We start from the raw sequence: 11515 nt of genomic DNA on the forward strand, positions 1-11515 counted from the left end.
GACTCTCTACAGCCCTCCCCACCATGCCCACTGCCCAACCTATTTACAGTTTTAAAACTTCTTCCTATGTCGTTCACTTCTTCCTATACTCTAAGGTAATCTGTAAATAGATTTTTTGAGCTAGCGCTGGCTGAATAATATACTGTACACAAGACGGTGAATCAGTTAATGATTTTTTACTAAATACAATAAAATTACATGACACAAATATCACATTAAAAATGAAAAATAAAAAATAGATGACTAAATATATAGAATCTGTCTCTCAATTAATTTGGTATATAAGTGGTTAAAACAAAGTTATATGTCAGTTGTATGGGGATAGAAATCACATTACCATCCTTGGTCCTCCTCACAGTTGTAATTGGAGGGTATTTGTAATCCAAGGGTTTTTGGTTAAAAGGACCGATGTTTCCCAGTGCCCTATAATTTCAAGGGCTCAAGACTCCCATAGTATGGCTCACTCTGTCATCCGATTAATTAGGGATCGTGCTTTTATCCCACAGCTTTTGTGTTTCTCAGATGCAGTTCAGCGTAGTGTGCTCTTAATCGGGAGAAGTGGGTAGGTCTCCAGAACAAAGTCCCTGCCAACTGACAATCAAGGTGCTCAACGCGTTTCGCCGGTCTAGTAAGTGTCCGGCTTCCTCAGGAGCAAGTGCTTACTGTGTCCACAGTAGCTAGATTTATACGACTTTACTAATTGGCGAAATTATCTCTCCTGTGTGAGTACTGCCCTTAGGCTAAATGAAAATATGATCACACATTTTTACTATATAAACACAAGAGGAGGCAGTCCCACAATAATCATAAAATGCAGTAAACATAATAAAACCGCATAGAATAGTTTTATAACCATTGGATATACAATTAAAAACCATCCACATCTGTGAATGGATTGATCGAATGGGTCATGTGACCCGGAAGTGTCCTTTGTAATTAAGAGAAGACTGAACAAATCGAGAAATAAGGTAACACTATCTACTGGGTAAAGTTATTTTACCTCTCCGGGATCCTCGTTGTGGGGAGTCCAACCGCCCGCTGCTGATTGCCGGTATAGGTGGTTAGGGCGATAAGGTCCCCACAAACAGAAGAACCGGCATTCCTCCTATTGCTTGGCAACAAAGTCCGGTCACGTGACCGATCACGTGACCCTGAAGTGTGCCAAAGCATAGGAGAGAGTGACCCCCTGGTAACAACCAGCAGCATGTCATACGCTGTCGGGAGCTCACAGGCACAGAAAGAGACGTGTCATGCATTCTGGGTGGGCCTGGACTCCAGATGGAGTAGAGTCACATGACACGCACAGTGATAAAGCCCCTGCCTGACCAGAAATGCCAGCATCGTCCTTAGTGTTGCCTAGCAACACTCAGGTCTATATATGTACCTTATGAAATTTGAAATAATATTAATATACCATATTGTGTTTAATCCTTATAGATCTATTAATACATATAATTAAAAAGAAACAGAAACAGAAGATAAATATTCAGGCAACTTGGGAAAATAAATATCAAATTACATTGTAAAAAATAATAAAACATATCATATAGTACAAAGTTTCATGATGATTTAGCTTTCGTACAATTATTTTATATATTGTATAATCTCAAATTTTTATGTTTAATGTAAACAAGAAAATATGATGTATAATATAACCAGGGATAACTATACAACTGCATTTAATTCGATGGTTTCATTCAAACGATCTGGATGGAGTGAATTGAATTTGAGGGTCCAAAAAACCTCTCTCCTACATAGTAGGTTAAATCTATCCCCTCCTCTTGGGGTTTGGGAGATTTGTTCTAGACCCATTGTTGTGAGACAGGCTGGATCACTTTGATTATGTTATTTTGTAGTGTCTAGACACACTGTGTTTCAAATACCCCTTTTGTATATTCCTACGATGTTCCATAAATCTAGTATGTAATGCCCTTGTGGTTTTCCCAATGTATGGTAATTTGCATCCACAGCTTAGCAAATAAATAATATACTCTGAATTACAATTTATAAATTATTTGAAATGATGGGGAGGTTCCACAGGTGATATGTTTAGCGATATCGTGCATCTAGGAATATATGTGCACATTGTGCAGCTGGTTTTGCCACATCTAAAGAAACCATGTGATCTCTTCGGGAGCCAATTTGAGTCCTGTTTATCAGTTACATTTATTACTGTGTTCTTGAGATGGCTAGGAGCCAATATTGTTTTTAATGTTTGATTTTTCTTATATATAATGTGTGGTTTCTTTGGAATTATTCCTGATAGAACCTTGTCCTCTTGTAACACTCTGTAACTGAGTGTTATAATATTTTTTATGGTATGTGCAGAGTTATTGTATTTACTTTTGAAGGCTATCTCACGGTCTGATTTGGATGCCTGTTTTTTCTCATGGGGAACTTTGGATTTAAGAAGGTCCGACCTCTCCATTTTTGATACATCAGACTGTACCTAAGAGCTGTAATGAGGTAACATAACTGTTATTACATAACATTCCTGAAGCACCCTGGGAATTACCCCGATGTTACCCTTATTAGTACCCCGGACATTGCCTGTAACTCTGTCCTCCCCCCTTCTCCATCCCGAAATTGATTCTTGACCCCAATCCTACTATTCTCACTACGGGTCCCATAATATCTAGCTACCCCCCCCCCCATTGCCTAGTTTAAAATCTCCTCCAACCCTCTAACCATCCTTCCCCCCAGCACCGCAGCCCCCTCCTCATTCAGGTGCAATCCATCCCTACAAAAAAGATGGCACCTGAACGAGAAGTCCTCCCAGTGTTCCATGAACACAAATCCCTCCTTCTTACACCAGTCCTTAAGCCACACGTTTACCTGCCTGATCTCCCTCTGCCTCCCTGAGCTAGCGTGTGGCACTGGTAATAATTCAGAGAATATTACCCTAGATGTCCTTGCCTTTAATTTCTTACCTAATTCCCTATACTCTTTCTTGAGGACATCCCACCTACCATTAACTTTGTTGTTGGTACTGATGTGTACCAAGACCGCCGGGTTGCTCCCAGCCCCTCCCAACAATCTGTCTACTCGGTCTGCGATGTGCCGTACCCGAGCACCCGGGAGACAACAGACTGTACGGCGATCACGGTCCCGATAGCAGATTGCCCTGTCTGTTCTCCTGATGATAGAATCCCCTACCACCACTATCTGACTTTGCACCTCACTATCTGTCATCCGTTTGAGCTAGAGGGACCATTCCTCTGGTTGCTAGAGGGAACAGTCTCCTCCAGCTCTGTCATTTCGTTGCTATCCTCCGCCGAAACTTCATCCAACCGGGCAAATTTATTTGGGTGTGATAGATCCGAGATGTCGTGCCTGTCCCCCCTGACCCTCTTTTTCCTCCTGCTGACTGTGACCCAGCTGGCTACCTGATCATCCTCATCTACCGGTGACCCCATCTGCAACTCCTCCACCGTTCTATCTAAGCTTTGCTCGAGATTGGAAATATCCCTCAGTCGCTGAACGGTCCGCTCTAGATCGGTGACCTGGGCTTCCAGGGCGGTCGTTCGCTAACATTTCAGATGTATTCGCACTGGGACTTTTGCTCCAGGTGCGCATACATTTTGCACAACATGCACTGAGTGACATTCTCAATATGGGCCCCACCCATATTATCTACCTCCCTGCAACTAACCCCCTAGTATACAGTAGAAAAGTAAATTACAATGAAATAACACACTATCAAAATCTAAGAAAGTTGATACTTATCTGTTCCTGCAGCTGTGTCGCACTCCTGGTGTCCTCACATCTGATGAGTCTGCAGCAGCGACAGCAGGGCTTTTATTTCGGTCCTCAGGTCTCCTCCTGTTACCGGCTGTCTTGCAGTCTGCTGACACTCCACACCGTATCCGTCTGCTTCCTCTGAATTTCTTCCAGTTGCATGTTGTCTTCAGTGGCCCACTCTCACCTCATGCAGCACACTGTGTACCTGTAACGTGCTCAAGGGACACACTATTTTTAAAAGTCTGTTGATATGCCCACAATGCTCAGCGTACCACTGCCTTTGGAGCAACACAGAGCTCCTACAGCTCGCAGAGCCCATACGGAGCTCTTACAACGCACACACCCTTTTAGCCCCTGTTTATTGTTTATTGTCCAGTACACACACTCTCCCACAATGTCTTTAGTCCTTTTTCTCTGTCCTGCCCTCAAAATTTTACCCCAGCGTCCTCACTCCCGACACTTCCAGCACCCCACTATACTTAGCATATCTTCTGGTCAGGTATGTGGTCCCAGCATTGGCTGTCCCCACTGCGCTTCACTCCTGCTCACTCACCGGCCGCCGGTCCCAGGTCTCTGCCTGTTCTGGCTCCTGCTTTACCGTAACCCGGTCACCGGGTCTCACAGCGCCGCATCTCCTTTCTCCCACACACGCCGCGTCCCATCTCTCACGCAGGTGTCCCCTCTCTCCGGCAGACACCCCGCGTCCACACACGCTGTGTCCCCTCTCGCAGCGTTTCTCACTGGTCACTTCCTGTCCTGCGCACGCTTCCTGACCTGAGCATGCTCCAGTCCTTTTCCCGGTTGATTTAACACCAAATGGGAGTTAGTATAGACCTAATATACTGTATGAGCCAGACAAATAAATGCAGCTTTGTTTTTGTAGTCAAAATTAAAACATTTGTACAGACCCTCCCGATCTTCACCTGACTAGCTTGAACGCTCCCAATCAGCTATTATACAGTCAATTTATGAATGCTGTTTTCTTGTGCACATGGGTACTCATTCTGGTTCACTCGCAAAGGCAAATTCCTTCTCAAATGTACAAAACCATGTGCACTGCAGGGGGGGGGGGGGGCAGATGTAACTTATGCAGAGAGAATTAGATTTGGGTGGGGTTTTACTTCAAAGTGAGATCTATATTGTAGTGTAAGACTAAAGCAGCCACAGAAACAATATAACTCACCCAAATCTTAATCTTTCTATCTTTCTGCATGTTACATCTGCCCCCTGCCCCCCCCCCTCCTGCAGTTCACATGGTTTTGTCCATTTGAAAAGGAATTTGCCTTTGCGAGTGAACCAGAATAAGGCCCATGATGTATAATTTCACTATTCTTGCTTGTTTCCGTAATATTAGGTTGTATAAATGAGAATGCTTTCTTCACTGTATGGATCAGGTTATCATACCAGCATAGTCTTGTGTCCAAGTGTACTATCTTTGAGTATTTTGCTGCAGGTAGCGGTCCATCTTGACATCCTACAAGTGAAAATGGTTTGACTGCTCAATCAGATGTTTGCAAATGATCATTTTTGTATCTGCAAAACAGACTATTCTCTTTTTCAAATCGAATCTGAAAAGTTCAGTAACAATTTAACATGAGTCATAGAGGCATATTGTCTTTTTCTTTAAACAGCAAAACTGCATTTGCAGAATCCATTGTCTACCGGGAAGGATATGATGCATGCCAGATCTCAAACCTATGCTAACTTGATGAGATTAGTACATAAACCATGACACAAAGCAGATTGAGCAAACTGCTAATTAGTCATTTACCTTTAAATAAAGCAGTTTCCTCTTGGCCTGCAATGTTATATCTGTATAATGTACGCATAGGTATTCACTTCAACTCTGAAATAAAAGAATGTACTGTTTTCGCCAATAATTTAGATGGTATTCTATTTAAAAAAATAAAAAAATATTGCTATTACCACACAAAACAGGACAGGAGATAATAAAAGAAATATACATTCAATCAACTGAAAAGCTTTCTATACTGGGACAATAATTTTTTTTTATTCCCCAATAGAATACCTCAGTTGTTCTCAAACTCAGTCCATTTTCCAGGTCACCTGGATGGAGCACAGGTGCACATATTACACAGTGACAAATTTGAAAAGATCCACATGTGGAACTAATTATTTCACTTGCAATTCTGTGAGGGGACTTGCAAAACATGCACTGCGTGTGGTCCTGAGGACCAAGTTTAAGTACCTGTGGAATACCTATTACTTATAAACATATGGGGTAATGCCACATTTAGCGCTGTGTGCCAACCAATGTTTTGTGCATTTCTCTGATGTTTTCTGTACTTGCGCGTACAAAGGCCCAATTCTACTCATGCACAGAATAGGTCCGGCAGTGCCTGATTTAAGCCGTTGCCTGATTTAGAAGATACAACGATTAAGGAGGGTAGGGAGGGGGCCGCAATGGGAAGCATTTTCCAAAACAGAGGCTTTTTACCTCCATTTTGTGGGAGTGCCAAGGCCAGTGTCTGCGTTTACTAACAGAGAGTTACTGGCATCTTCAGAGCTTCCTGAGTAACCTGAGGGTTAAGCTGTGTATACACGCTGCGATTTTTTCCTGTTTTCGAATCGATTTTGCTTATAGAAGCAAAATCGAATCCACATTGAATGGTTATTAGGACACTTTCGATCTGCATTCGATTCGATGCACGGTCCCGTTTTCTCAAAATCGAAAAGAAAAATAGACTGTGCAGCCAAGGAAAAATCGAATTTGATCCAGTAAATCAAATGTGTACAATGTACCATGAATGTAAATCTAATTCAATATCGCAATCGATATCTAATGCAAAAGTACAGATCTAATGCCAAATTGAATGGGAAGATCTAATGCCAGATCTAATAGAATATCAAATCTACAAAGGTTATTGCTTGTCAGATTCCGTGTTAGCTGTTCATTTTTATGCAATACAGGTTGGGTATCCCTCATCCAAAATGCTCAGGACCAGATGCATTTTGGATAACAGATTATTCCGTATTTCCAAATATTGTTAGATTTCAATGCATTTATGACAAATATGCATTTATGTTGTATAAAACACCTAAAATACACACAAATATATTTCATTTGTGCATTAAACAAAACATGAAACAAAGTATGTGTACTATCTCAGTCCATATTTTTGAAAGCTAAGCAACAATGACATAAGTTCGTCCTAGTTGCCCAGAGGCAAGATAAATATTATTGCCCCTCAAATAACTCAATCATGCCCCTTTCAGACAACACAAAAAAAACCTGTATTTTGCAGATTTTTAACCATTCTAAAATGGTAATATGTGCGGTCTGAAAGGTGCAGAGTGATTTTACCGTTTCCAAAAAATGGTTTTTGGAAACAGTAAAAAAGCAGGGTCCTACCCATTTCAGACCTATTTTTTTTGCTGTCTGAATGGGTCTGAAACGGTACTCAGGCAGCAGTGAGCACTATTGGTCCCTAGTGCAGTGCATATTTAATGAGCCAGTCGCGCAGGTTTTGCGGTGTGAAAGCGGCATCAGTAAGGTTTCTCTCTCCAGCAAGACAGGTCATGGGTTCTAATACAGGATGTGACACTTGCAAAAATGATGTTAGGAGGAGTAGTCAGCCACAGAAGCAATATTGATGGCTTTCAATTACCTGATTCAAACTCGTAGGGGAGGAGAGGTGCCCCCTTGGGAGCAGGAGCCTGGAGGCAGATGACTCCATTGCCTCCCAGAGTTATGCCTCTGCTAAGCAATCATTTACTTGCATATATTTAGTGCTAGTAACATATTTCCACAGTAATGCTAGTTTCAGATGTCGCCAGTAGTGCCAGTTACATATCATGTCCTCAGTAGTGCTAATACAGATGTCCCCAGTAGCATACTTGCCTACTTTTGAAAACTAATTTCAGGGAGATTATAGGTGGGTAGTATAATTTTGCACTGCGCCCCATTGAGCGGGTGTGTTATGCTCCACCCAAAGGGCGTGTCTAGTTCCATATATGGAGACATTGTGGAAAGGTGTTTGTGAACATGGCACCTAGAATCGTTAGTGTGTACTGCTACATCTGGGAAGAATCTTTTAAAATGACATATCCAAATATATATGAGCCCCAAAGCAGTTAGTAAGAGCGACTATACTTCGTAAAGTGCTGGGAAATGGTGCTGATGATTCAATGTATCTGTATCTGTCCCTCATTCCTTTTTTCCTCAAAAATGTAACAGTGTAATGTGGGCTAGGTGAAATGAGGGAGATTGGTAGAATAATGAGGGAGAGAGGGAGATTGCTGCTATTTCAGGGAGTCTCCTGCAGAATCCAGGAGGGTAGGCAGCTATGCCCAGTAGTGCTTTTAGCAAAAAAAAAAAAAAAAAGAAGTTACATTCTGGAAACTATGTTTTTTTCAGAAATATTTGGATAACAGATACCCAGATATGGAATACTCAACCTGTATATCATTCAGTGTATATTTTCCAGAATTCTTTTTATATTACCGGGAACACATATGTGGTTGTGTTAAGGCAGGCATGTCCAAAGTCCGGCCCGGGGGCCCATTGCGGCCCGTGCTGTCACTTCAAGCAGGCAGAGCATCAGATGTGGGACACACAGCACAGGACACTAAAGGTGGGGACACGGCGAGCGTGGCAGTGAGGAGGTGCCGGCCACTACAGTTAGATGTGTTTGGGGTCTTTCAGGTAAGTATGCGTCCAACCCCTGCTGCTACAATCGTATATCACCCTCCTCTGCAATCACAGTGACAGCAGTGTGTGGGGAGGGGGGGGGGAGCAAGGGGGAAGCTTGCTCCCGTAACATGTAGAGTGGAGGAGGGCTGCAGCCCAAGCATCCGTCTCCTGTCCTTGCAGTGTCTGCTTTGCCTCTCCATCCTCACACAAGGGGCTGTTTAACATACAGAAAAGGGAGGGGGCAGGCAGGGAGACATACAGTGAATGGGGGCAGATTGGGGGACATACAGTGAAGGAGGGGCAGGCTTGGGGACATACAGTGAATGAAGGCAGTGATGGACATTCAGAGAAGGGGGCAGGCTGGGGGACAGAGTGGGGAACATGCAGTTAATGGGGGCAGGCTGAGGGAAATACAGAGATGGGGGGGGGGGGGGCAGGCTGGGGAATATACAGTGAAGGGGCAGGCTGGGGGACATAGAGTGAATGGGGGCAGAGTGGGGGACCATTCTGATGGGACTAATGGTTCAAACAATGTCAGGCTGAATGGTCGGCCCCCACACATTTGCACCTCACCAAATCTGGCCCTCAATGCAAAAAGGTTGGACACCCCTGTGTTAAGGTGTCTGTACACTAGGGCAATACACATGTGAGTTGGTTATTTTTAATGCAATTGTGGTGATCAGTCACATAAAAAAAGCATCCAAATTGCATGTTTGTGACAGCAGGTCTGATGTGATGTGTGGTACCGTGGAGCTTACGAATCATACTGGGAGCAGGAGAAATCTGGCTTGGCTGGGATCACATGCAATATATTGCATGTATGTATATATTGTATGGCCAATTCATGCACACTCCATTCTTTATATTGCTGACACACTTTTTATTATTAACTCCTTACTGCAGGACAACACAATTATTTGCAGTAAGCATATTTTTTAAGGACATCAACTTGATTAATATCAACAAAAAGGCTCATTGCCGATATAAGGTGAACTAGTTTGCTGATTGTAAGCAATAGTGAGGGAGATAAAGTACATGATAAAGTTGATAATTCCCTCATGCACACTTTTCAGCTAATACTTATATAAAGAGTGTTATATCTAGAGGACTATTAAAGGTGCTCGCTATATGTGCACTTTCATGTCCTTTGATAAAAGATACAAAGTGACATTCTGTACAAACAGTAATACAATTTTCTTTGATACAAATTGCCACAATATTACTTAGCAGCTTATTGCAGGAATAAAGCAATACACTGAGGGGAAAATTTACCAGGATGAATTTGTGAAAAAAAATCATATTTTCATACGAAAATACGATTTTTTTTTTGGTGTATACGTATTTTTGGCATTTACTATGCCAAAAATACAAATTTTCGTATTCTTATTGATGGGACATTTGTATTTGTATTTACAAATACAAATGAATACACCATCAAATTAATACGACAGAAATTCCTGATTTACTAAGTGGCCGTATTAAAAATACGGGCGCTAATTGGCATAAAACGCCCGCGTATGCCCGGGCAAATACGACAGGAAAATACACTTTATTTTCCTGTCGTATTTGGCTTCAGGCTGCATGGATCAGTCAGATCCTTGCGGGCTTCAGTGTGTAAAAAATAGAAAAATAAATATATAAAAAAACAGCATGGGGACCCCCCCACAGCCGTAACCAGCACCAGGCTGAAAGAGCCTGGCTGGTAATAAAAAATCAGGAAACCCGGCAAATAGGGGTTCCCCGATTTTTTAAAACAAGCCCCAGGCTCCAGGCTCGGGGCTGGTTCCCAAAATACAGAGGACAAAATGACAAGGGGTCCCCCGTATTTTAAGAACCAGCCCCAGGCCAAACCAGCCAGCAGGGTAATGCCACAGCTGGTTGGAGACTTTTTATAAAAGTCCCCCCTGGCCAAAGCATTCATCCCTACCAACCAGTCAGCCTGGCCAGGGGCCCTGGGGGAGTGGGGAGCCCCCCCCAATAAAGGGGCCCCCCCTCCAGGACTTACCTGACCAGGCTGAAGCCTGGTGCTGTCCCCGGTGACCCTGGAGCGGTGGTCATCGGGCTGATTAAGTGTAAAAAAATAGAAGAAACTATTGTTTAATACTGTGGAACTATAAGTCCCAGAAAGCCTCCCCCGCAAGTTGGGACTTGGAGGACCACAAGTCCCAGCATCCGGGGCATTCAAGGGCCACTGGTACTTGTAGTTCCAAAGTATGAAAAATAGTAAAATAAACACACAGACACAAGAAAAATAAAACTTTAATACATCCAAAGCCCACACATACTGATACTTACCTATCTTGATCGGTAGGTCCCTGGGTCCGGGGTCCAGGGCTCCAGGGTCCAGTGCCTTGGTTCCTGGGTCCGGGGCTGCAGAGTCCGGGGTCTGGGGCATGAGGATGAGGAGGAGGGCTGTGATCGTATTGTGAAGCTGGACCACTAGAACATAGGCCAGGCCCTTAGCTATTCTTTGCCACTCCGTGTGGTAAATGGCATATTGGCAAACTTACATTTCTCCTCCAAGGATATACATTTATTTTTCTTCTTAAACATACTCAACTTTGCCTTTTTGGATTTCACACGCCCTCGACGATGACATTGGGCATCTGCATTGGCTGAAGACGTTGATGGCATTTCATCACATGTTCTATGTCTTGACTAGTGGCAGCAGCTTCAGCACTTGGAGGAAGTGGTTCTTGTACTATTGGAGCCTCCATATTTTGGTTTTCCATTTTCTTTCTGGAGTACAGCCACACAGCAGCAGACACAGAAAATTTTAAAAGGATTATTATTTACATCAGTAACCCTTATTGTAAAAAAAAGAATGTTTTATTATTTTGCAGCACCGATGTGTGGTGTGCACACAGGTGAGTTGAGACTTGTACTACCCTGTCCTATCCCAAATAACAGTTACACAGCAGCAGACACAGAAAAATTGAAAAGGATTTTAAGGAATTTATTTTACTCAGTAAAGCTGCCCATACACGGTCCGTTTAACGGATCCGTTTGGGACTTAAACAGCACACATCGTATCGGATCGCATCCCTAGTGCATGCAGTGTGCATGCACTGCGATCCGATACGATGTTTACCTAGTGCAGCACATACTTTTTGTACTGTA

Source organism: Crinia signifera, chromosome 3 (assembly GCF_055691185.1).
Source record: "Crinia signifera chromosome 3, ASM5569118v1, whole genome shotgun sequence".
Classification (NCBI taxonomy): domain Eukaryota; kingdom Metazoa; phylum Chordata; class Amphibia; order Anura; family Myobatrachidae; genus Crinia; species Crinia signifera.